The sequence below is a fragment of the Schistocerca americana genome, chromosome 7, assembly GCF_021461395.2.
Source record: "Schistocerca americana isolate TAMUIC-IGC-003095 chromosome 7, iqSchAmer2.1, whole genome shotgun sequence".
Taxonomy (NCBI): Eukaryota; Metazoa; Arthropoda; class Insecta; order Orthoptera; family Acrididae; genus Schistocerca; species Schistocerca americana.
In genome coordinates, this window is record NC_060125.1 from 576,589,620 (window position 1) to 576,616,484 (window position 26,865).

Consider the following 26,865-nt stretch of genomic DNA (forward strand, 5'->3'; position numbering starts at 1 on the left):
TTAATAATCACATAGAAAATTGTATGATACATCACCTCAAATTGGTGCAATCACAAGACAAAGAAAGGGAAGAACTATTACACACAACTACTGAACAGCGACAGGAAACAAAAGAAAACTGTTTGCCAAAGCAAAACGTATGTAGATAATTGCATTGTGTAAGTAGGCTGTTTAGGTTTTTTTATTGGCAACGCCACGTAGCGCTCTGTATGAAAATCACTGGCTGTGCTGTGTGCAATCTGTGGTTGGTTTGCATTGTTGTTTGCTATTGTAGTGTTGAGCAGCTGGATGTTAACAGCGCGTAGCGTTGCGCAGTTGGAAGTGAGCCGCCAGCAGTGGTGGATGTGCGGAGTGAGATGGCGGAGTTTTGAGAGCGGATGATCTGGACGGGTGTCCATCAAAAAGAGTAAATTTGTATTATTGGATATCATGAAATGATAAATATATATGATTGCTTTTGAACATTATTAAGGTAAATACATTGTGTGTTCATTATCAAAATCTTTCATTTGCTGACTATGCCTATCAGTAGTTAGTGCCTTCAATAGCTAGATTCTTTTATTTAGCTGGCAGCATTGGCGCTCGCTGTCTTGCAGTAGTCTGAGTAACGAAGATTTTTGTGAGGTAGGTGATTCATGAATGGTATAGGTTATTGTTAGTCAGGGCCATTCTTCTGTACGGATTATTAAAAGACAGATTGCCTTGCGCCAAAAATATTGTGTGTCAGTTTAGTGTTGATCAGAATAAGTAAAGAGAGTAATGTTCAGTAAAGGGAGTACGTTCAGTTTTGCTCAGCTGTTTGAGAAGCAAATAATGTAAGTGGTTTATCAGCACAGTTGTGGGGCGGCTAATGGAAAATTTACTGTTGTATAAATGTTTGAGTGTTGAAACACATCATTTCCCGGCCGATTAACCATATGTGCGGCGGCGGGTGGAATTAATTGTAATATAAATGTTCCTGTTATTTATGCTGTTGTTTTGCCATTCTCAACACTGGCTCTCTAACTACAATTTTGGCAACCAGAATGTGATTAGCAAAACGTGAAGCCTGTAATTAGAATTCCTAGTGCCCACTTCATCTGAGAAACACACTTATAGCTACAGCTTATAGCTCTGAGGAATTAGGAGACTGTCTGGGATTCATAATCAAAAACGATCGTGAAAAAAAAAACGTTCGATATGTTCTGAAAGTCACAGATGAAAAAAAAGGATCCACACAATCTGACTAACAGAGCAGTTCAGAGTCTAATGCGCTGATGCAACTATAACTGTCCAAATTAAATGTTTAAGTGAATGCTTGCCATAATTTGATGATAATGTACATCAAACGCCACGCTAAATAATGGTAGAATGTCGGTCCCGCGGCGGCACGTGAAAATACGACATACGCAAACTGAAGATAGGTCATTAAAGTCATTCCAGAATTAATACTTCACTCGAAAATGATTTCATGGTTACGCGTATCCCGAGTAACTTAATACGGCATACGAGGCTGTTTATAGCAATGATACCGACGCGACGTGACTCCCGACACAGATGGCGTGCTATTCAGCGTCTGGAGAGAACTGGGGCCTTCCTTCCTCGCGCAGCGTTCTTATATATAAAGCCGCGGTGCGGACGGCTAAGAGAACACCTGATCAAATCGGCTCTCCCGACTAGCCGCTGGGCTAGTAATGCACCACTTTAAGTTATTGAATAAATCATAGCTTCTTTAGCTGATGGCAGATGAAGCTCTCAATTTAAATGTGCATTCAGCACACAGGTAAGTAATCATAATAAAAGTCTGACATGGCTAAGTTAAATATTTTGGGCGAGAGAATTAATTTAATTACACTGCACGCAGTAGACGAGCTCTGAACTTGCCCATTGGAGATACGCTATCACTATAGTTTTATAGTTATTCAAATGAAACTTCTCACATCTGTATGGTTATAGCGGATCTCCATTCTACTTAAATATAAACATCCTAGCCTTATTTATTAACATACTTAATCTATCTTGCGTCTTTAATTTTTAAGACAAAAATCAGAAAATATTGAATTTCAACTAAAATCTTAATTTGTGAGATCCAGAAGACTGTTTCTATTAAATAATTATGAAAAAGGAATCTAAATATAAATTTTTAAGTCTCTAGCTCTTTTCTGTTGCGCCAATGATTTTTACCGAAAAACGTCCAAATTTCGAAAATGGTTAAAGTTATCGAACTGATATTCAACACATATTAATTTAGTATTACTCCTGACATGCTAGAAACATTTTAGGTTATTTATTTGATTTTTAAAGTATTGCACAACCTTCATGACGTCAGAACTAGTTACCGCGGACTGGCTGGCACACAATGGAAAGACTGCTGTGAATTTACTACGGCGTGAGTAGGCAGCTTCCCTACATCACCCACTGCTTAAAATTTTTTTTTGCTTTTGAATGCTAATGAACGGAAAATAATTTAATTACAAAAAGGGAAGCAAGAGTACAGCTTAACTTCCTATGAAAAATGAAAATAGAAATGTAAACATATAGAAACATTAAAAGAAAACAGATTACCTACTTCAACTATTTAAATTGTTGTCACGTTCACTGCCTCTTAAGCTACATTGTCCCTCAAAATTTAAGCAAAATCAATGAAACACTTTGGCATACATATTGCCTTAGACAAACAAACACATAAAATATGTCAAATTATGAAAATCTTAAATCCATTAAATACATTCTTACGTACACAAATTCAAAGAAAATAACAGTTATTCAAGATACATAGACAGATGATTATATCTTAGCAGTCTTTTCTAAACCTGAAAGAAAATTTCACAAATAATTTTTACACACGTGGTTGTAGCCACTTTGGCTGGCGTTCTAAACTTCCATTCACAAGGCTAGAGGAGAGGAAGTTGCTATGGTGTGCGTCCTTCACGTTCATTCTAAATTACATGGGGATAGGGGAGGGGTCACTGTGAGTTGTGTCCAAGTCACTCCACGTTTTCACGCAGCCACCAGGCTGCCATTATCTGGTTTGTCCTGTAGAACAAAGAAAAAGAGTGCCTCAGACTCTGTACACTTAATATCTAAGGGTGGGTCCCAATGAAATGGGGATATATACATTTTATCCTTCAATATGTTACTGGAACAAAGTTAACAGAGCTTTTTCAATTTTACTCTCACGGTTACTTAACTGTCATGAAATCGGTAAACAAATTACTCAAAACACTGTTAGTCACGTACTAGAGAAAACCTATGCTCAAGGCATACAATCTTAAATCTTATTTAATCTCAATTTATTATTTCTGGGCCGGAACACTGAACCAATGCTCGGTACATTCCTGACAAATCTGTATTTTATTCACTTAGTTGACTCATCTTTGATTACCTTATTCTTAGAGATAGTATGAGTATATTTGATTAGTGGTTGTTTTCTCAGCTTCTTTGTACATGAGAGTGTGTTCAAAACACACTACGTTTGGTTGACTACTAAATCCACGTATTGGTCCTCTGCTGTTGTGTCAGTTCCACATCTGCAATTATGCACTTACTTTATCGAAGTGTATTTATGCTGAGCTATAAATAATGTTTCACGTCTGCCATTATGTTACTCTATTATGTTGCTAGTGTATGTACTTATTTAACACTTACTGTATTAACATTTAAAGTATAGGACAGCACCATTATTTCATATCTATAGTGTATTGCAGCTGATTAGTTTGCTCACGTGGCAATCCAATTCCACTCGATCGGACGCTGAAACCACAGGTAGTCCCTCTCGACCTACTACTAAAATGCATCAAGTAATTATGGACGAGCGTAATGCTAAATTCCTTAAACCTATAGGACACCATGAGCTGCTCTGTCTCGTCTAACATAAGGGTACCTATGGTCGCATTCACACCTCCAAATCATAACCTCAATACATGTAGGTGTGTCCTGTCACACACTACACCAAAATAATGCCCAGCTCCAACCATATAAATACTTCAGGGACGTGTCCTTCACGTCTCAACCACAAACACTGTTCAATTCTGTTACACTGCCATTCCTTGCTACACAAGGTGAGTTCATTTTTACAACTTATCTGCATATTTTTCTTAACACTGAGCAATCTCTTTTACTATTAATTAGTTAGCTCTACAGCATACAATAGGTTTCACTGCCACTTCAGATCCTGCTTGTACACGAACTTGTATATCTTTTCTTTAAAATTACTGTTGGTGGACCATTTCCAATAAAACAACACTTTATACTTACAATATTACCAGGGTTCTATACATACTTCTTACTCAAATACATTTGTATCTTAATTACGTCATACTTCTCTGTTGTTTATGTCACAGTTAGGTTTGTCACATTAGGTATTTTCTTCACTAATCGGTGGATATAATGGTTACATAACTCAAGTAGGAGTCGAAACTTTGGTGGATAGGAAAGATGAAGAATGAGTGAGACCTAAAATGGGAAAGAAGATCTCACACAGCTGGGACTGCACAGCTGCCACACTGTGTGGAGGTTACAGAACAACCTCCTCCCTACAGCAGTCATTAGCTTAATGCTGGCTTGAAGTCATAACGGAAAATTTAATGTGTTGGAAAGAAGAGGTCGAAATTTTATGTGGATAGGAAAGATGAAGAATGAATGAGACCTGAAAAGGAAAGAAGATCTCACACAGCTGGGACTGCACAGCTGCCACACTGTGTAGAGGTTCCAGAATAACCTCCTCCCTACAGAATTCATTGGTTTCAGAAAATTTTCGTATTGGAAAGAAGGGGTCGAAATTTTTGTAGATAGGAAAGATGAAGAATGAGTGAGATCTGAAATGGGAAAGAAGATCTCACACAGCTGGGACTGCACAGGTGCCACACTGTGTAGAGGTTGTAGAACAACCTCCTCCCTACAGCATTCATTCATAACCTTTGACCACGCCAGGTCGATCTGAAAATACCTTATGTTGCTTTTTTAAAACCTGTCTCAGTTCTTCCTTCTGATTAGCTGAAATTTTATCGATTTCCTGCAATTTAGCTTCTATTTTGTCTAAAATAATTGCTTCTTCTTCTTCTGTGTTCAGCTTATTTTTACTAAGAGTAACACCTTCGTCCCAACACCTCCTATTTTTCACAACTCGTATAGGCAGATCCCAATTGTCGTCATTAGTTACTACATGTTTATCAATAAAAGGTACCATAATTACTCCAGTTATAGGCAAGACCATTTTTAACTGGCTTCTTTCAAAGTCAACAACAGTCTGATATTTTGACAAGAAATCTATGCCAATTAAAACTTCAATACTGAGATTGTTTACAATTAAGCATGGATGATCAATTAAATTACCATTAATGTTAAAGGGCAGCAAAGCTTATTGCTTTACCGTTTCTGACACCTTGCCAATAATACCAATTATTCTTAGTACTGATACCCTCATTACTGTAAGCTTGTCTTTACCAGGTAATGCATCAAAGAAGGACTGAGATATCGCACTCACCTCACTTCCACTGTCTAAGAGACAACGTACATTAATACCCAACATATTCACAATTATTATAGGGTGGCTTATTCTAGGTTGCACAGGTGGTTCCTCAAACTCATCCAATAGTTCCTTTTGGATTTGTCTCCAACTAAAGTGATCGACATCTGTCTTCATTGCATTTAGGTCAAAGTGTGTAGGGGTTTCCTGAATTACATTTTCAGCTGCCTTTTCCAGTCGATCTATTAATTTCAAATCGAAGCAACTCACGACTTCATTACATTTAGTTTGCTGAACGTGACCCAAATTACTGTAGTCTGAGCGATTCTGCGCCTCCATACTGGGCATAACACTAGTTACAGCTAAACCACTTTCACCATTATCGTCGTGTTCCCTCTCAAGTGACAACTGGTCACAGCTGCTGGGTTCATCGACCCCCAACAGGCTACCCTCTACATTTTCACTAACCTCCTGTCCTATATCTATTAGTTCAGTATCAACATCCTGCACAGGCACTTTAGATAAGAGCACATCACCCTCATCATAAATATAAGCATGAATATCTTCTGCTTCTTCAACTGACAATTCAGTATTTTGTAGCTCTTCCCTACCATTACACTGCTGCGCCTTCTCTTTCTCTTCCCACTTAGAAAGCGTTTCTAACACGGTATCTATCAAATACTGTGAGTGATCTAATATTTCTGCTGTATTCTTAGATGCTGCCGACCCTTCATCCACATGTTCAGTCTGAGTATTCTGATCTGTCTTACCAATTCTCCTAACTACTGGCTTAGGAAAAGTAGCCGCCTGGTGAGCGCCAGTGTCCTCATAGACGGGAACTAGTTTTCCTGCCTCGGCCTACTACTGTTTCCTTTATTTCCTTTATAGTTAACTGGCACAGAATTGCTTCCCGTACTGTTGTTTACCTGCATAATTTTGTTCGGAACAAAATTACTATCATTTGGATGCCATTGTTGGTTCTGATAATTATTTCTCCAATTCCTACCTCTCTTAGGATGGCGAACACCTACTGTTCTGATGTTTACATTGCCGTTCTGCTCGTTCTTAAAATTACTACTAGTGTTATTAGCATTTCTGTTATTACGTGCTTGCTCCTCATTGGCAGCAACCCGTTCTACACGTTCAAAATACTCAATGAAACGATCCAGATTGTCTCTAGGGGCAGATATAATTCTAGTTTGCCAATACCATGGAAGTTTAGCTTCAAGACCTAGTATTATCATGTCAGGTTTCAGCTTTTCGTCCAAATGTGACAAACGTGAGATCCATGACCTAGCAAATTCTTTAATAGATTCCTTGCCTGCATTGAAGCGTTTTCCACTCCAAAGATCTCTCAACACTTCATTTTGCTTATTGCTAGACCAATACTCATTAATGAAAGCTGTTTTAAATTCTGCTAATGTTTTACACTACAACATAACATCAGCTGACCAACGCATGGCGTCACCTGCTAAATGACTTCCAATAAATGAGATTTTCTCTCGTTCAGACCAAGTTGATGGAATCATATCTTCAAAATCGTTCCAGAAATCAAGTGGGTGGATATTTTTATCTGGATCGAACCGCAAGAACTGCCGACACCCGATAAAAGCGGCGTTTGCAGCTACAATTTGTTGCATACTACCATTACCAGACGTTACTGAATCTACTTTACTCTCAATGTTAGCAATGTTAGTACTAATATTTTCTACTCTCATTTCAACATTATCTACTCTTTGCACAATATGAGTAGTATCAATTTTGATTGCATCTACTTCTGCTTGACAAATGTTTACTTTTATATTAACATCTTTAAACCTATCTGAGCACAGTTCAGATTCCGCCTCAATCTTTTCTGTTAACTTGTGCTCCAGCTTCGCATCTTCCATTCGGAAGTCTTTGCGAACCTCAGCCACTTCGGATCTTACTGTTTTATACATTTCAGAAAATTGTTGAGCAACCTTTTTCTTAATATCCTCATGATTGTAATCAATTTTGTAATTCAAACTGTGCAGATCCTCTTTCCACTTATTGCAACCAGCCTTGAAGAAAGTTTCTAATTCAGCTTTATTGGATTCTAATTTATTGTCCATTACCTCAAACCGTTTATTAAAATTGGTCTGGCTGGCCACAATCGTGTTATTTACCTCAATTATAACAGATTTTAACTCAGCTGTCATTCTAGAATTACTGGTAGCTATTGCTTGTAATATAACATTTAAATCAATAGCTTCAGCATCTTTGGGTTGCTCACTAGCTGGCTTTTTATCACACTCAGGTGACGAAAAACTAGCTCCAACACCAGAATCATCAAAACTTAATGAAACTTCTGATTGATCAGTCATATTGAACTTCTCCTGTTTAAACTCTACCACCTCTGATGGCTGTTTCGTTTTTAATTCATCAGATAAACTATCATCCAATAAATTAACAATTTCAAACTTCTGCTTTACTACAGGGGTGTCTATTATTGAATCATTGCCCCTTTTCACACTACTGTCAGGAGACAATACTTCATATTTCACTTTAACATTACTATTTTCATGCATATTTACACTTGAACCGTTGTATGGATTTACAGTTCCTTCAACAGACATAGGTTCTGATTTAAGTTTAACCTCAGTTTCTTTTGGCGGTTCCATCGCCAACAGTCTTTTAGTGCAGGTTAGTAAAATTTTTAACAGCTTTTCACTCAACTTAGTTCCTTCTGCATGATGTATGGCGTTGCCGGCTTGGCATACCAGGATTACTGATGCGACGCAGCTCGCTGAATTGCAGACGGCACTCCGAAGACTGTTGTGTGTTTGCGTGGCCTGCAACTGCAGGCGCGGCTCCGGCTGCTCTGGCAGATGACTGCAGTGCAGCGAAACTGGCTTCTCGCGATGCCGGCAGCGCCGCTAGACTCAGTGCCGCCTCCATCAATCCAGATGCGTTCTTAATCCAATTACGTCGTCCACATGCACACGTAACACTTTCACTGTTCTATTACTCAGCTGCGTGTCGCATTTCACTCGCGAATCCGAATATTTAAAAATCACTTTCACTTTTAATCAGTTTTTTCCCAGCCGATGCACCAATTGTGGGGCGGCTGGTGGAAAATTTACTGTTGTATAAATGTTTGAATGGTGAAACACTTCATTTCCCGGCCGATTAACCATATGTGCGGCGGCGGGTGGAATTAATTGTTATATAAATGTTCCTGTTATTTATGCTGTTGTTTTGCCGTTCTCAACACTGGCTCTCTAACTACAATTTTGGCAACCAGAAAGTGATTAGCAAAACATGAAGCCTCTAATTAGAATTCCTAGTGCCCACTTCATATGAGAAATACACTTATAGCTACAGCTTATAGCTCTGAGGAATTAGGAGACTGTCTGGGATTCATAATCAAAAACGATCGTGAATAAAAAAACATTCGATATATTCTGAAAGTGACAGATGAAAAAAAAGATTCCACACAATCTGACTAACAGAGCAGTTCAGAGTCTAATGCGCTGATACAACTATAACTGTCAAAATTAAATGTTTACGTGAATGCTCGCCATAATTTGATGATAATGTACATCAAACGCCACGCTAAATAATGATAGAATGTCTGTCCCGTGGTGGCACGTGAAAATACGACATACGCAAACTGAAGATAGGTCATTAAAATCATCCCAGAATTAATACTTCACTCGAAAATGATTTCATGGTTACGCGTATCCCGAGTAACTTAATACGGCGTCCGAGGCTGTTTATAGCAATGATACCGACGCGACGTGACTCCCGACACAGATGGCGTGCTATTCAGCGTCTGGAGAGAACTGGGGCCTTGCTTCCTCATGCAGCGTTCTTATATATAAAGCCGCGGTGCGGACGGCTAAGGGAACGCCTTACCAAATCGGCTCTCCCGATTAGCCGCTGGACTAGTATTGCACCACTTTAAGTTGTTGAATAAATCATAGCTTCTTTAGCTGATGGCAGATGAAGCTCTCAATTTAAATGTGTATTCAGCACACAGGTAAGTAATCATAATAAATGTTTGACATGGCTAAGTTAAAGATTTTGGGCGAGAGAATTAATTTAATTAATCTGCACGCAGTAGACGAGCTCTGAACTTGCCATTTGGAGATACGCTATCGCTATAGTTTTATAGTTATTCAAATGAAACTTCTAACATCTGTATGGTTATAGCGGATCTCCATTCTACTTAAATATAAACATCCTAGCCTTTTTTGTTAACCTACTAAATCTATCTTGCTTCCTTCATTTTTAAGACAAAAACCAGAAAATATTGAATTTCAACTAAAATCTTAATTTGTGAGATGCAGAAGACTGTTTCCATTAAATAATTATGAAAAAGGAATCTAAATATAAATTTTTAAGTCTCTAGCTCTTTTCTGTTGCGCCAATGATTTTTACAGAAAAACGTCCAAATTTCGAAAGTCGTTAAAGTTATCGAACTGATATTCAACACATATTAATTTAGTATTACTCCTGACATGCTAGAAACATTTTAGGTTATTTATTTGATTTTTAAAGTATTTCGCAACCTTCATGACGTCAGAGCTAGTTACCGCAGACTGGCTGGCACACAATGGAAAGACTGCTGTGAACTTACTACAGCGTGAGTAGGCTGCTTCCCTATACAGTCATACATAAATTTTTCTAAGGGGACGTTACGATTGTATGAATTTGAGAAGAAACTCAACCTGTTAAAGAGAACACTACTCGAATACAAGAAACTCTCACTGAGACACAAATGGACACAAAAGAGGAGAAAGCAAACATAGCCACTGAAATGCAGAATGTCAAGGACAAACTTTCAGATGGCATTCAAACACTTACTGACAGAATTGAGCAAATAGAAATTGTACAATATCCAGAAACTTTTAAAGCAGACTTAAAGAAAGTGACTAAAAGAGATCGTAAGGTACAAAATGAACTCACAGAGAAAATTGATGAGTTCATTACGAGAATGGATATGTTAGTCACTAACAACAATACCAAATCCGATAACACTTCACCAAATGACACTCCAACAGTCCCACTTCTACAGATTTGTGGAAGTCAGAGTATGCAAAGTCAGAATGTGCAACAGCCAATTTAGATTTAGAATCACATAATGACTTGTTACACCAAAAAAAATTGTTAGTTACAGTAAGTAATAGCTGAAACGCATGAAACGGTTCCAAACAACCTGTACCAACAAAAAGCACATTATCATGATATGTCACAGGTGCACAATCCATACAACGTAGGTAGGTAGACTACAGAGAGTAAGAGAACTTGATCACAAACACAGATACACAAACCCATGTTCACACCATTGTGACACAGGTACACATGCAGAAATGATGGTTTCGACCACAAACATTTTGTATCAGTTAGGAAATTCAAAGCGTTCAAGAATGCCTTATATCAAATACATCCCTAAGACTGGATATAAGAATTTAACTTGCATTCCCACCGTCATGTTCAGTACAACACAAATTGGAATTCATTAGCTGTTTCCTTGAAGGTGAACCGGCAAGGAGAGTGAGACCAATTGCAATGCAATGTTATTGACTAGAAACCTTCCAAGAAGCATTTTTGTCAGCGTATTGGTCAGACACAACCCAAAGCAGAATTAAAGATCAGCTAATTAGTCTGTCAGACTTTGAGAATTCCGAAGTCCACACCATAACACAATTGTCGAATACATGGTAGAGCAAAACCAGTGTATAAATGAACCGTACAGCCAATCTGCACTAATGCAATTGTATATTTCAAAACTTCCAAGATGAATGAAGGTCTCATTACTAACAGGCCAACATAAAGACTGCATTTCCGCATTTAGGGAACTATTACAACTACTAGAAGTACACCAGTCTGATTATGAGTTTGTCAATAAAAATTTTACAAGACAAACAAAGGTAATTTTGAACAATCACGGTTTGTGAATAACAATCGCAAGAAACGCTTCCGTAGTGAAGGGCAAAATTTTGTGTCAGATTACACACAGGGTTATAATGAAACGCAGTATAGCAACACTGCGGGTTTGAATACATAGCAGCAACGAAGCCAGCCGCGCAGCACCGCAGAGATACAGCACAACGTTCCAAACAGGGATAATTTACATAAAACTCAGCCTCCAACAAACACGCCAGCAGTGACTCATTCTACGGCACCTCAGCAAAGAAACCTATACATACAAAAACCGCAGTTCCAGAATAATGCACGTCACACCCCAAATAACAGCTGTTATAATGACAGGTATAGAAGAAACGAACAGGGATCACAACGCATATTCCACAATAGTAATTTTAATCAGCATCACAACAATTCACCAATGAATAATTACCGTATGAACTAACCTGATACTAGATTTCATCCGTCACAAATCGCCAACAGTCGAAGTGGCTCTGAGCACTATGGGACTTAACATCTTAGGTCATCAGTCCCCTAGAACGTAGAACTACTTAAACCTAACTAACCTAAGGACATCACAAAAATCCATGCCCGAGGCAGGATTCGAACCTGCGACCGTAGCGGTCGCGCGGTTCCAGACTGTAGCGCCTAGCACCGCTCGGCCACACCGGCCGGCGACAATCAAAGTGCTAGAAAACTCACAACATTCCTCGACAGGAAATGGCATACCAGAACATGTATGCCTAGAAAAAGCCTCTGACGCGTTTCTGAACAACGACACAAATAATAAAGAAACAGAATGTATTATGACTGAACATGCCATTACATTCGATGATGTACGTGATACACTACTATTTGATAAGCCAGTAGTACAGAAAACCATATTCCACTCTGTAGTCCACATAAAAATACAATCACAGGTTATCCAAGCAATAATTGATACAGGATCACCAATGTCAGTAATTAATGAAGAAACATTTAACAGATGCAATATGAAAAATAACTATCTCGTATTCCCATTAAGTAAAATCAAGGGTAAGGGGCATTTCCAGGGAAAGGAATAGATGTAATGGGACAGACACAGTTATTATTTAATCTTGCAGGTACAACATTTCACACTAATTTTTGGATAGTTTCACTATTGACAACAGATGTCATACTAGGAGTAAATTTCCTCGTGCAGTACGACGCAAAGTCGATTTTAAACTGTCATTTCTAACACTACATAATGGAGACGAAGAAATTGCACTGTTATTCGAAAATACATTATCAACGGAAGAACAGCGCATTAATAGGATTGAAATTATTCCAGATTCTTCTGAGAGTAATTGTTATTTAACATTATACAGAGACGTAAATAAATGCGATATCCCAGAGGACAATGAAATAATGTAATGGAAACAATTGCACGCAAAGTAGGGAAAAGTATGGCGAATACCGAAACAGAGCTTACAGAATTAGAGAATAATCTTGTGCAGGATAAAACTGTCTTCGGTAACATTCCAGGAACCATGACAGGTTTCATGTATGAATTTCAGGTAAAACCACATGAAAGTTTTAAAGCAAGACATTATAACATGCCACACATACATACAGGAACTATTGAACCAGCAGCCAGCCAGTATACAAATCCTTTCCATATTGTAAAAAAAAGGATGGGTCACTTCGTTTAGTTCTTGATTCACGTCAAGTGAACAACATAATAATTACAGAAACCGACCACCCACAGACACTTGAGGAGTTAGTACAGAATTTCCATGGTCCTTCCATTTAAACGATACAAGACTTAAAATCCGGATGTAGGAAAATCCAGCTACACCCAAACTGTAGAAATTACACGGTATTTCTTTGCTTTGGGGAATGTTATCAGTTCTGTAAACTTCCATTTGGATTACCGATTTCTTCAGCCGCATTTATAAGCGGCATAAACATAATCCTCCCACAAGAACTAAAAAACATAATCACAACATACGTAGATGATATTCTCATCTCAGAAGCTAATTGGGAACAGCATAACCGTTCTCTTGAACAAGTACTGAGAATATTACAGCAAGAAGGTATAACAGTAAACCTCAGTAAATCAGAGTTGGGAAAAGTCGCAATTAAATCTCTGGGTCAGATAATTTCAGAAAAAGGCATTGCTACAGATCATGATAAATTGCAAGCGTTACATGACATCACTGTCCCAACAAATAAAAATGACCTCCGGAGCTTTCTAGGCCTAATAATCTATGTTTGTAAGTTCTTACATTACAAAGCTGTAGACACTCCTTTGTCATACCAATTACCAAGCAAAAATACAATTTGTTCCTGGAATGAACAAGTCGAATCTGAATTCGAAAATTTGAAAACCGCATTACTGAACGCACCTTTACTATCACGTCCAGAACCAACAAAAAACATTTCAATTGCTACTGACAGCTCAACAACAGGATTAGGAGTCTGTATTGGCAGGAAATAGAGAAAGACTGTAAAATAGTCATCAAACACATTGCATATGAAAGTAGAATACTTTGATCAGCCGAACGTAACTATCCCCTAAAAGAATTAGAGACACTAAATGTAGTTTGGGCATTCAGATGGTTCCGTCATTATCTGTACGGAAGGCACACCACAGTCTATACTGACCACAGATTGATACAATTTTTACTGTCAGCCAAATTCACCCATGATAGATTGAGCCGTTGGAACCTATGTTTACAGGAATTCGACTTTACAATAATCCACATTCCTGGCACACAGAACAAAGTTGCCGACGCACTGTCAAGATCTCTAAACAGCAAACGATAGGAGAAAGAAAATACTTTCTGCCAAACAAACCACAGTTTAACGCATATACAGCAAGTCGCCTTTGAAAATTTTATTTCATCATCACTACAAGAAATATCGAGACTACTGAAGAAAGATAAAACTCTGAATGAAATCATAACACTTTGGCAGGACAATGGTAACACAAAAAAACTACACCATACATAACAATAGTTTCTTTTGCTGCCTGTACTCAAACAGCAAAAATTGGTTGCTGTGCATTCTGGAAGAACGAATAAATAAATTGATACAGTATACCTAGTTAAGTTATGCACAGCACGGAGCCAGGAAATGTTTTCTGATGCTTAGACAGAAGTGTTACTACCAACGTGGACAAACGCATTCGCAGAGTTATAGTATCCTGTAAGATATGCCAAAAAGCAAAATCCTCGACAGTATCTCACATTCCGCCACTGTAACCCATAATATCTCCTAGGCTAAGACATATGGCAGCAGTGGATCTTTTTGGTCAAATCTCCAGAACAAACGAAGGGTTCAGTTATATTTTTGTAGTCATAGAATTAACATCAAAATTTGCTACATTTTCTCCACTACGTAAAGCCACTGGCAAAACAGTAGAAAAAGCAATCATAAAAGACTTTTTATTTGCAGTAGGCTTTGTACAAAAGGTCATTTCAGATAATGAACCGCAATTCAGATCGGAAATATGGGCAAGAATGTTAGAAAGAAAAAACATTTCACCAATATATATATATATATATATATATATATATATATATATATATATATATTTATATTGGTGAAATGTTTTTTCTTTCACATTCGTGCCCATATTTCCGATCTGTTATGCACAGCACGGAGCCGGGAAATGTTTTCTGATGCTTAGACAGAAGTGTTACTACCAACGTGGTATATATATATATATATATATATATATATATATATATATATATATATATATATACCACAGTTCTCTCAATCCCTCCGAAAGAATAATGAAAGAAATTGGGAAACTATGCAGAATCTATTTTCAGAGGAAGCATACCACCTGTGACAAATACAATCCACAATTTAAAGAGTTAATAAGCGCTATTTCAAATGAATCAGCAATGCTTTCACCGACAGTAATTCTGAAAAACAAAGAACCATCGAATAAAGTCAATGAGATGATTACTTTTTCGAAGAAGCGCAGATTTCGTCACCACGAAATAACAGATACTACGCTTGACGACATCAGACGAGCTGCAGAGCGTCGAAAGAAACAACAGAGGCAGCTAAGTAAGCTTAAAAATAATGAGACTAGTGACAAAGTATTAGTTCTCACAGATGTAGTAAATTCAAAAAACTTCTGTATGCAGGCCCATACAGAATTCGCAATATTCCGCACTCCAATGTAGTGTATGTTGAAACGATACATAACGAGAAATCCAAAAGAAACCACCATGTCTCCAATGTGAAACATTTGTTAACTTAGAAAACTCTATTCCAGACTACATACAGGGACAGAATGAAACGCAAATATGCAACAATTGTAGTTTCAGCGCGCTTCATCAACAAACAAGGCCACGTAACACAGCAAACCAAGTATAAACTATGTTCACAAGTGGCTACCCCGGGCAGACGATTCAGCTGTGGCTAATTACATTGTATCACAGAGAGAAAATAACAGTTCTTGAAAGTGGACTCCAGGTATATTTCGCCCCACATTCTATATAACAGAGCTGTGCTTAATTATACTAAGCCAAGGCAAGAGAAACATGTGAAACATTTCTTAACTTAAAAACAAGATACAGATAATAAAACGACTTTTGAATTTGTGCACTGATAGCATAAAAATAAAATTACCTTTGTTATATAAAACGTCATGATAACTTAATAAAATGTTTTTTTGTTTTCAGCAATTAATAAACTGAAAATGCAGATTTCATATAAAATTTTTTCTCCCCCAGTAACACTAACATATCTTCTTTATTCCCGAATGCCGCATTGAAGTCACAAGCCACCAAAATGAACGTACTTTTAGTTAGAATTAGTATGTTGAATACTTAGGTAACGCAGAGAGCTACCATAAGTTGATGTTTCAAAATGTTTTATACATCATGCCAGGAGCTGAAGAGATTTTCCTGAAAATAATATTATGATAAAATGTTTTATAGGTGATACCGAGAGCTGACGAGAATTATCAGAAGATTTTTATTGAAGTCATGCCGTGTGCTGAAGATATTTAATCCTGAATGTTTTATAATAGGTTATGCAGAGAGCTGACGCAAAATACAGATGCTGGAGGAGAATGTATATGTTAGTATGTTGTTTGTTGTTGTGGTCTTCAGTCCCGAGACTGGTTTGATGCAGCTCTCCAATCTACTCTATCCTGAGCTAGCTTCTTCATCTCCCGGTACCTACTGCAACATACATCCTTCTAAATCTGCTTAGTGTATTGATCTCTTGGTCTCCCTCTGCGATTTTTACACTCCACGCTGCCCTCCAATGCTAAATTGGGGATCACTTGATGCCTAAGAACATTTCCTACCAAGCAGTCCCCTCTTCTAGTCAAGTTGTGCGACAAACTCCTCTTCTCCCAATTCTATTCAATACCTCCTCATTAGTTATGTGATCTACGCATATAATCTTCAGCATTCTTCTGTAGCACCACGTTTTGAAAGCTTCTATTCTCTTCTTGTCTAAACTATTTATCGTCCTTGTTTCACTTCCATACATGGCTACACTCCAATCAAATACTTTCAGAAACGACATCCTGACACTTAAACCAATTCTCGATATTAACAAATATCTTCAGAAACGCTTTCCTTGCCATTGCCAGTCTACATTTTATATCCTCTCTACTTCGACCATCATCAGTTATTTTGCTCCCCAAATAGAAAACACCTTTACTACTTTAAGTGTCTCATGTCCTAATCTAATTCCCTCAGCATCACCCGACTTAATTCGACTTTGGTGGATTATCCTTGTTTTGCTTTTGTTGATGTTCATCTTATACCCTCCTTTCAAGACACTGTCCATTCCGTTGAACTGCTCTTCCAAGTCCTTTGCTGTTTCTGACAGAAATACTATGTCATCGGCGAACCTCAAAGTTTTTATTTCTTCTCCATGGATTTTAATACCTACTCCGAACTTTTCTTTCGTTTCCTTTACTGCTTGCTCAATATACAGATTGAATGGCATCGGGGAGAGGCTACAACCCTGTCACACTCCCTTCCCGACCACTGCTTCCCTTTCATGTCCCTCGACTCTTATAACTGCCATCTGCTCTCTGTACAAATTGTAAATAGCCTTTCGCTCCCTGTATTTCACCCCTGCCACCTTCAGATTTTGAAAGAGAGTATTCCAGTCAACATTGTCAAAAGCTTTCTCTAAGTCTACAAATGCTAGAAACGTAGGTTTGCCTTTCCTTAATCGTTCTTCTAAGATAAGTCGTAGAGCCGGTATTGCCTCATGTGTTCTAACATTTCTACGGAATCCAAACTGATCTTCTTCGAGGTCGGCTTCTACCAGTTTTCCCATTCGTCTGTAAAGAATTCGCGTTAGTATTTTGCAGCTGTGACTTACTAAACTGATAGTTCGGTAATTTTCACATCTGTCAACACCTGCTTTCTTTGGGATTGGAATTACTACATTCTTCTTGAAGTCTGAGGGAATTTCGCCTGTCTCATACATCTTGCTCACCAGATGGTAGATTTTTGTCAGGACTGGCTCTCCCAAGGCTGTCAGTAGTTCTAATGGAATGTTGTCTACTCCCGGGGCCTTGTTTCGACTCAGGTCTTTCAGTGCTCTGTCAAACTCTTCTCGAAGTATCATATCTCCCATTTCATCTTCATCTACCTCCTCTCCCATTTCCATAATATTGTGGTCAAGAACATCGCCTCTGTATAGACACTCTATATACTCCTTCCACCTTTCTGCTGTCCCTTGTTTGCTTAGAACTCGGTTTCCTTCTGAGCTCTTGATATCCTTGCAAGTGGTTCTCTCTTCTCCAAAGGTCTCTTTAATTTTCATGTGGGCACTATCTATCTTACCCCTCGCGAGATAAGCCTCTACATCCTTACATTTGTCCTCTAGCCATTCCTGCTAAGCCGTTTTGCACTTCCTGTCGATCTTATTTGTGAGACGTTTGCATTCCTTTTTGCGTGCTTCATTTACTGCATTTTTGTATTTTCTCTTTCATCAGTTAATTTCAGTATCTCTTCTGTTTTCCATGGATTTCTAATAGCCCTCGTCCTTTTACCTACTTGATCCTCTGCTGCCTTCACTATTTCGTCCCTCAAAGCTACCCATTCTTCTTCTACTGTATTTCTTTTCCCCATTTTTGTCAATTGTTCCTTTATGCTCTCCCTGAAACTCTGTACAACGTCTGGTTCTTTCAGTTCATCCAGGTCCCATCTCCTTAAATTCCGTCCTTTTTGCAGTTTCTTCAGATTTAATCTACAGTTCATAATCAATAGATTGTGGATAGAGTCCACATGTTAGTATATAAGAATATATAATGTTAATGAATAATTTTGGTAGCATGTGACACATCTCAGCAGCACGGATGGAAGGAACACATTAAAATGTTTACATGTTTACCTTTGTCAATGTTTACCTTTCTTTTCAGCTATATAATTTTTTTTGCAAGAACATGGCATCTTTGACAACTGATACATATATGTTAACAAATTAAAAACATATACCATTACAACGATTCCCACTCTGTAGAATATACATTTTTTTAGTCTACAATCTACATAACTATGTTTGATACACAATTTTAAACAAAATTCATATTATGACTGACAATAGACAACTCGCAACTGACGACTACATCACTGAATGTAAAATAAAGGTAATGGGAAACTTTATACAAGTAAGACAAAATATCCATTGCGAAAGAACGAAAAGGGAAAAGGGAGATAATGGCTAAACTACAGCTAAATTTTTTTATATATATGTAAACATGGATACGAATATGTTAACATATAAAAAATTTTTTGTTTAAAGGAAAGTAATGTAATCACTAGTGTTCAATGAAAACATGTAACAATGTACCTGTACAAGCCAATCACATAATGAGAAACAGTACTGCAGTAAAATTTTTTTGGAAATGAGAATTAGTTTTATTCAGGCAGTGTCAAACAACGATTATGACTAAGTAAGAATTTAACAAGAGGAGACTTTTAACTCTTATATACAAATTATGTAATATGTGAGAAAAAATTTGGTTAAGAAATCTTCAATGGAAAACATGTAATACTGATATGATGAATACATGTAATTTGTAACCATATAATGACTATATTCTGACTTAGAATTTTATGTCAGAATCAAGCAGCGTGATATTTTTTTAAACACAGAGTGAAGATAACTCAAAACTTGTTTTGTTAACATAGAGTGAAGATAACTAAAAATTTTTTTTCGTAGTCAAATTACGGTACCAACCATGTCCATGTACCCTTTTCCAAAATAATCTTACCCATACTTTGAATCCTGTGGATCCCCATGGTTATGGAGCACAACCAGACTGCGACAAATTCAGTTGTGGACCAGGCTACTTCTACTGAAATGCCCCCTTTGAAAAATTACGAATGGCAGTGCTGGTAAACTTTTTCGTTATTTGATTTTCAAACAGCTGAGCAAAACTCAACGTACTCATACAGTTTTCTCTTTACTTCTTCTGATCATCACTAAACTGAGACACAACATTTTTGGTGCAACACAATCTGATTTTTAATAATCCCGACAAAAGAATGGCCCTGACTAACAATAACCTATACCTTTGATGAATCACTTATCTCACAAAAATCTTCGTTACTCGAACCACTGAAATACAGCGAGCGCCAATACTGCCACGAAAATAAAAGATGTAACTACTTAAGGCACTAACTGCTGATAGGCATAGTTAGGAAATGAAAGATTTTGATAGAGAACAAAAATGTATTTACCATAATAGTGTTCAATACTCATCATATATATATCTATCAAATCCTGACATCCATCTTTACAAATTTATTTTTCTGGCGCACAAACGTCCAGATCGTTCGCTTATGGTAACTTTCCACGACTCTGGCATCTTTCTCTCCATATACACCACTGCCGGCGGCTTCCCTCCAACTGCACAATGCTATGCACTGTTCCCATCCAACTGCCTAACACTACAATAGCGAATAATCCAACAATGCCAACCAGCCACATACTACCCAGTCTGTGATTTTCATACAGAGCGCTACGTGGAGTTACAACATAGAAACCTAAGCAGCCTACTTACACAGACCCCATGCTCCACACATAAAAATTTACAAACTGTTTTGGGCAGGGCCCAATACTGATCTGAAAAAAATTTTCATAGTTACAATAACAAATATATCAAATGCACACACTTATTGATTCACTGTTGGTCAACAGCAAAATTGTCCCCACAGTCCATATAGACAATCCTGATCATTCTTCACATTAGTAATTGCAGGTTTTTTCATTTTTTTTTTTTTTTTTTGCACAAATTCTGAGCTGTAAAAGAAAATTCACATTGAAATAGTGGACTTCCGTGCAGTCTTGAAGAAGTAGTTTTGTCCTTCCAACGGAAAGACAGTGCTGACTCTTGACATGCAGAGAGGTAAGGGGCCACAACAGAGCAAAACCACAACAGAGTCAGTCGAACTTTTGATGAATATTGGTAGGTAGGTTATCACAGAGCAGACCCACAGTATTTCTTGTAGAGATGACGGTATTAGTTTGCCACCAAAGGTGCAGACCCACTACAGTCCCTGTAGAGATTGCCAGCAGCCATCTGTTGTGACTGTGCAGGTGCACAATCACCATCGAAGAGTCTTGCAGATAATATAGCAAGTCCACTCACAAACTCTTTGGAATCTCCTTAGAACCAGCAGTTCTGTTAACCAGTCTCTTGCTGAATTATCAACACACATGCGATCACTAACAGGCCCTTTTTTTTTTTAACTTCTCACATTTTGTGGATATACTATGACCAGCAGAAACACGTGCAGTGAAATGAAACGTAATTTGAAGAACTGGTGTATATTCAATTAGAAATCTATGGCACAAGAATACAATTATAAAGATACAGAAAACATCATTAAAGAACGTAGTGATACAGATAACATTTGTAGTAATACAGGCTTTACAAAAGAATAGGAATAAATATATAAATCAGTGGTACAGCAATTATGATGTAAGTAAATAAATAAAAAAATGAAAAGAGCTTTCGAAACATCAATTTCACACATGAGGATTAAAACAGATCGGAGTAAATAGTGTCTAAACATCTTTACAAAGTCAGAAACATATTATTAATGCAAATTATATTTCAGGATAACAGTATTCCTCATCTTAGTGAATGTAGGTAGCTTAGTATTAGAAAAATTCTACAACTCTTATCAGATAAACACATAAAGACAGGAAGAACACAAATACACAAGGGTACACAAACACATAGTGGAATAACAAACACAAATACACAAGGGTACAGAAACACATAGCGGATAACACAAAAGAAAAGGACAGGATTTGTTTTCAGTATAACATTTGGTACTGCAGTCCAACCCAAAACTTCATTCCACAAATCTTTCCTCTTATTTCAACGTTTGTTCCCCGCAAAAAATCCTATCTAAGCATGCTTTCTGCATTTATATGTTCGCATATTTCTTACCTCTTTATTTATTTTCCATTATCTTATCTCATCATTTGTTTCCAAGAATTTCCTGCTTAAATCTGTTGTCCCTAAACTCCTCTTTTGTTCATATCCTGTTTGAAACTAATTATTCATCATAGTACACTAGTTTTTTGGCCAAACCCTTTTCTTATAGCTTCTCAATGCATTTCTTCGAGTTCATCACAACTCATTCTCTTATATAGCCTACCCCATCTTAAGCTAACTTAAGTCGGCTGAGCTCAGACATATATACTAGAGAACAAGGCACTGCAGCAGGACAAAACAAGTTACACAAACAACAATGATAAAAAACGCAAGTCGGCAAAGCAAGCAGTAGTATTCCCGAATTAGCAAAGCAAATGCGACATTACAACTAATATAAGGCAATGTGCAGCAACAAGAAAAATAAATCAGTAGTAAAACTGGATTAGCAGAGTAACACAAAGTAAAACTGAGTAGAACAATTCCTGGCAAACAGCAGCAGCAAATGCAATAACTTATACCTAACATGACAATTCTCAAGCAGAAAAAATATTACAGTAAAGATAGGAAATGTCTAATACTTATGTCACATCTTAACACTAGAGGGATGCATCACAATAACTTACTCTGCAAAACAAGTTACCAAATCGTTGAAAAATTTCAGTATGCATTTCCTGTGAAGGGAAATGTCTATTTGTGTTCTCTTTTTTTTAAGAAAGTAGATCATAAAATTATTATTTAATGCATCTGTAGACAGAAAACATTTCTATTAGTATATCTATCAGATTTTATTTTAACCAATGCTGCAGTGCTGCTAGAAACTAGATATTAAACAAAATGAGAAAATATATACATAAAAGAGGTATGAAACATCATTCACTAGCCATATGGCATCTCCTAAGGCAGTAAAAAATCTCTCAACTAGACAGACAATCATAATCAGATGTATGGACATAAAATATTTCTCAGTTTCGTGAGGCATCTTAGTAAATATCAGAAATTAAGAGCTCCAAACTGTAGTCTTACGAATGTTGTATGTGAGATGCTTTCTACCAAGAAATGTGAACAGCGAGATTAATGGCCTCTTTTTCATAGACCTTTGCCTCTGAAAGATCCACATTAATGGCTTTTTTTCTCAGGTGACCGTCGCACGGCTGGCACCAACAACACATAATATCAAAGTCACCTACCTTCTTTACTAACATATGTACCACAGCAGTTTCCGCTACAGTGACAGTCTCATATAAGAAATTTCACACGTTGAAAATTTATGTTAGAAGTGTGTAGAAACAAAATATCATATATAATAGTTTCCAAAATTTCTGTTAGCGTAGTGATACTCACATTCACGCACGCACTCAGCCTTCATAATGATCACAACCACACCTTGAAGTCACAGTACACATCATCGTCGCAGTAATAACATCATAACACCTAAGTCAAATCTAAAAAACGTCATAGCTTTCTTCAATAATCAAAAACGCTTAAAAAGAGGATTTCTGCTCGTTTCAGTAAAGTCATCTACCTCAAACGTACTTCAATAATCAAGATCCCTTACCACATACATCATTCAAAACTCTCATAGTACCTGAATGGTTCCAAAACAATATGAATAGTTCTCAAAGTACAGACTAAATACAATTTCATAAGTGTGAAGTAATTAAACTGTGTAATTACGTAAATGTGTGTCATTGACATAGTAAAATAAATATTTGTCTCTCTTTTAAATAATCAGATTGTTGTGTAATTCTGTGTTAGAGAAATATCTTACCAATGTGTAAAGTTGTATAAGCAAATACCGTATTAGCTATGGCTCCTAGTGCTTTCCAACCGCTTAGTACACAAAGCAGGCGTGTACCCCCTTAGGATTAATGTAATTATATCCTCAAGTGTTACAGATTACAGTAACGGAATGAAATGTCTCGCCGAAAACCTTCTTTGTATCTTTGTGATCAAGAATCTTTCTTAAAATGTTCCAAGTACAAATATTTAATCACTCAAATGCGTTTCCTGTAGCGCTAAAATGTGTGTCCTGTTGTAAGATAATCTCCGTCATTACATAACGGTAAAAATGTGCCAAGTGTCGTAGTTATCGTCCTCCGTAAGCAAAGTTGTTCAGAAATCAATGTACTTACCTTGTCATAAATAAAACTGAAATGCTATGGGTGTAGATTCGTAGTTATCACGTACATTACCATGACCAAGAAAGTAATGTACTGTAACGTATTGTTGCACTGCGGAAAAAACTGTCTCATTGTAGCTATACCATAAAAGTTACTACTGAAACATGTTTTACTTTCCAGAAGAATACAGAAAAACTGTGCAGATATAAAACAGATACAGCGCAAAGGCAACATTGTAAATTGTGTCACTCATTAGTAGCATCATGATATAATCGTGTAGCTGTCAAACCCTCCAAATACTACGTCATCTGTAATCTCTCAGAAAGTACTTTAAATAAAGTATGTCTTTTCAAGTAAACCAAAATGTTGCATTAAAGTCTCATTAGCAATATTTGTTCTAAACATGCAGGCCTTGATGTCGTTACATAATCGTGCAACTTAAAAGCAAGATGTACACACAATAACACAGTGTCATCTGTTCACTACAACAGTGCAGTCGTAATTACAGTTTAAATAAGTTCCCTAGGTTCTTGGCTGGATAGTTGATTTCAAAACATGGTTGCATGTAAAAAGTTTCTAAGTGTGACAAAGCGTACTAGTAACGTGAAGTGAAAAAAATTATGGCCAAAACTAAGTTAAAAAGCAGGTTATCTCTCAATAAACGGTTTTACATGTTAAATGTGGTGCAACCCATTACTTTTCTTAGTATGCAGAGTTTCAACATCAACGAAATTATCATATGCTATACATTGGATTCTGTAAGGTCCATTGTAAATCAGAAAGAATTTGTGACTCAAGTGTTTCTTCTTATGTGACAGTGTATGACCTTTAACGAGAACTTTATGACCAATACATAGTTTCTTTGCATTAGTTTTACTGTGTATTTTTCTCCTTATTTCTGCCGCAGAATTTATATTTTTAATAGCCAAATCAATTATGTCTTTGTTTCAAAGTTTTCATGCATTCGGGAAAGGTAGAAGCTCTCTGATTCTGTTTTATGGTTCTTCATTCTTCAGTACAAGAATAGGTAGTAAAGCAGTGGAGTGATGAGGCATTTCATTCAGCACATTTTGAAATAAGTGAAATATCTGTCCCAATACTGATGCTTTCTGTGACAATGAAGTCTGCAAAGCTTACTGATTTTTTCATAATCCGTTCAGATGGGTTACTATGTGGTGAGTACAATGAAATAAAAACAGGTTTGATTTTGCGATTCCAAAGTATGCGTGACCAAACAGCAGATGTGAATTGCGGCCCATTATCTGAAATGACTATACTAACGTGTCCTACTTCACATAAGAAATTTTTATCAAAGGTGTTGGATACAGACCGTCCAATGGCTTTACGCAACACAGTGAAAGAAACAAATTTGGAAGTAAGTTCAAAGCCACTAGAACGTACGAAATTCCATTCGATGTTCTGACAAGGGGTCCCAAGAGATCAACAGCAGCAAATTCTTTTAATTTAGACGGAATGATAGGAAACAACGGAGCATCATGTGAGATGGTAGATGATTTAGCTTTTTGCCAAAGTTTACAAATAGACAAGCCACTTCAATTCTGTTTTCCATATTGTTAAAATAACAAGTCGTCCGAAGAATATGATATCATCTTCGTGGACCAAACAGTACGTAGCTGAAATGAATGTACCAAATGAGATTATTAACAAAATCGTCAGGAATGCAAAGTACCTATAGCTTGTCATCAACACTGCAACGTTTGAAGAGTATGTTGTTTCTAACAGGTAATAGTGCCAAATCCGTGTGTTTGTCGTTTCATGCCATTTACTTTTGATGTCTTACCAAATCGGATGCTTATCTTGTTCATCAGAAATGTCCTTTAAAGATATGATGAGGAAGTTTTCAAAGGTGACTTTCTGAATTTGAAGAACACTGAAATTTTTTCGAGGTTGCCTTCTGTGTTATTTTTCTCGGCCCCAGGCGATGCACTTGATAGTGCGTCCGCTACGATGTTCTCCTTGCCGGAAATGTAGACTATTATGAAGTGAAATCCTTGCAGAAACAATGCCCAACGTTTTCACCTGTCATGATTAAATTTTGAAGACATAAGAAATTGTAATGCACCATGATCACTGTATACTTTTACGTGTTTACCAGACAGAAACAATCAGAATTTCTGGAATGCACGTTGATAGCAAAAGCAATGGTTTTATGAACCATATTGTCATTTTCTAAATGGGCACAAAGACCGAATTTAGAAGCATCTGTGAAAAGGAAGAAATCTTGTGACAGACCTGGATGAGCTAGTATTGCTGCGTTAAGCAGCGCTTCTTTCAAAGAATTGAATTCCAACTGTGCCTGTTCGTCCCAGTTCCAAATAGCATTTTTTTTCCAGTGAGAGAACAAAGTTTTGATGTTACTGGAATTTCCAAATACAGAAATCGAAGATAAAAATTTACCAGAACTAGAAAACTGCAGACTTGCTTTTTGTGGATGGAACTCGAATGGTTCTGATTGCTTCTAACTTTTCGGGATCTTGCTGCATGCCTTCAAAAGCAATAATGTGTCCCAAAAACTTAACTTTTGACCTACCGAACTCAGACTTTTCGAAGTTAACTATAATTCCAAATTCTGCAAAAATACGTAACACACAGTTGAGGATGCGATTATGTTGTTCCCAAGAGGCTTCTGCTATTAAAATATCGTACACATATAAGGTTATAGGACTTTTGAGAACTCAGGTAATGTGGAATGAAACCCACGAACAAATTCTGCGAAGAAATGTTGAAACTAAAGGGAAGTTTCCGAAATTGATAACAAACGCCGAAACAAAGAAAAGGTGTGTGGTAATTTATACATTCTGGATGAAGTTCGATGTGATAAAAGCTGGATTTGAGATCAATAGGAGACAACACTTTTACACCACTAAATTTTTAAAAAGTTCTTCCAACGTTTGCGGCCTGTCTGTCTAAGGAATAATGATAGTATTGATTTGTCTCGAATCTAAGACAAGCCTGATCGATCCATTTTTCTT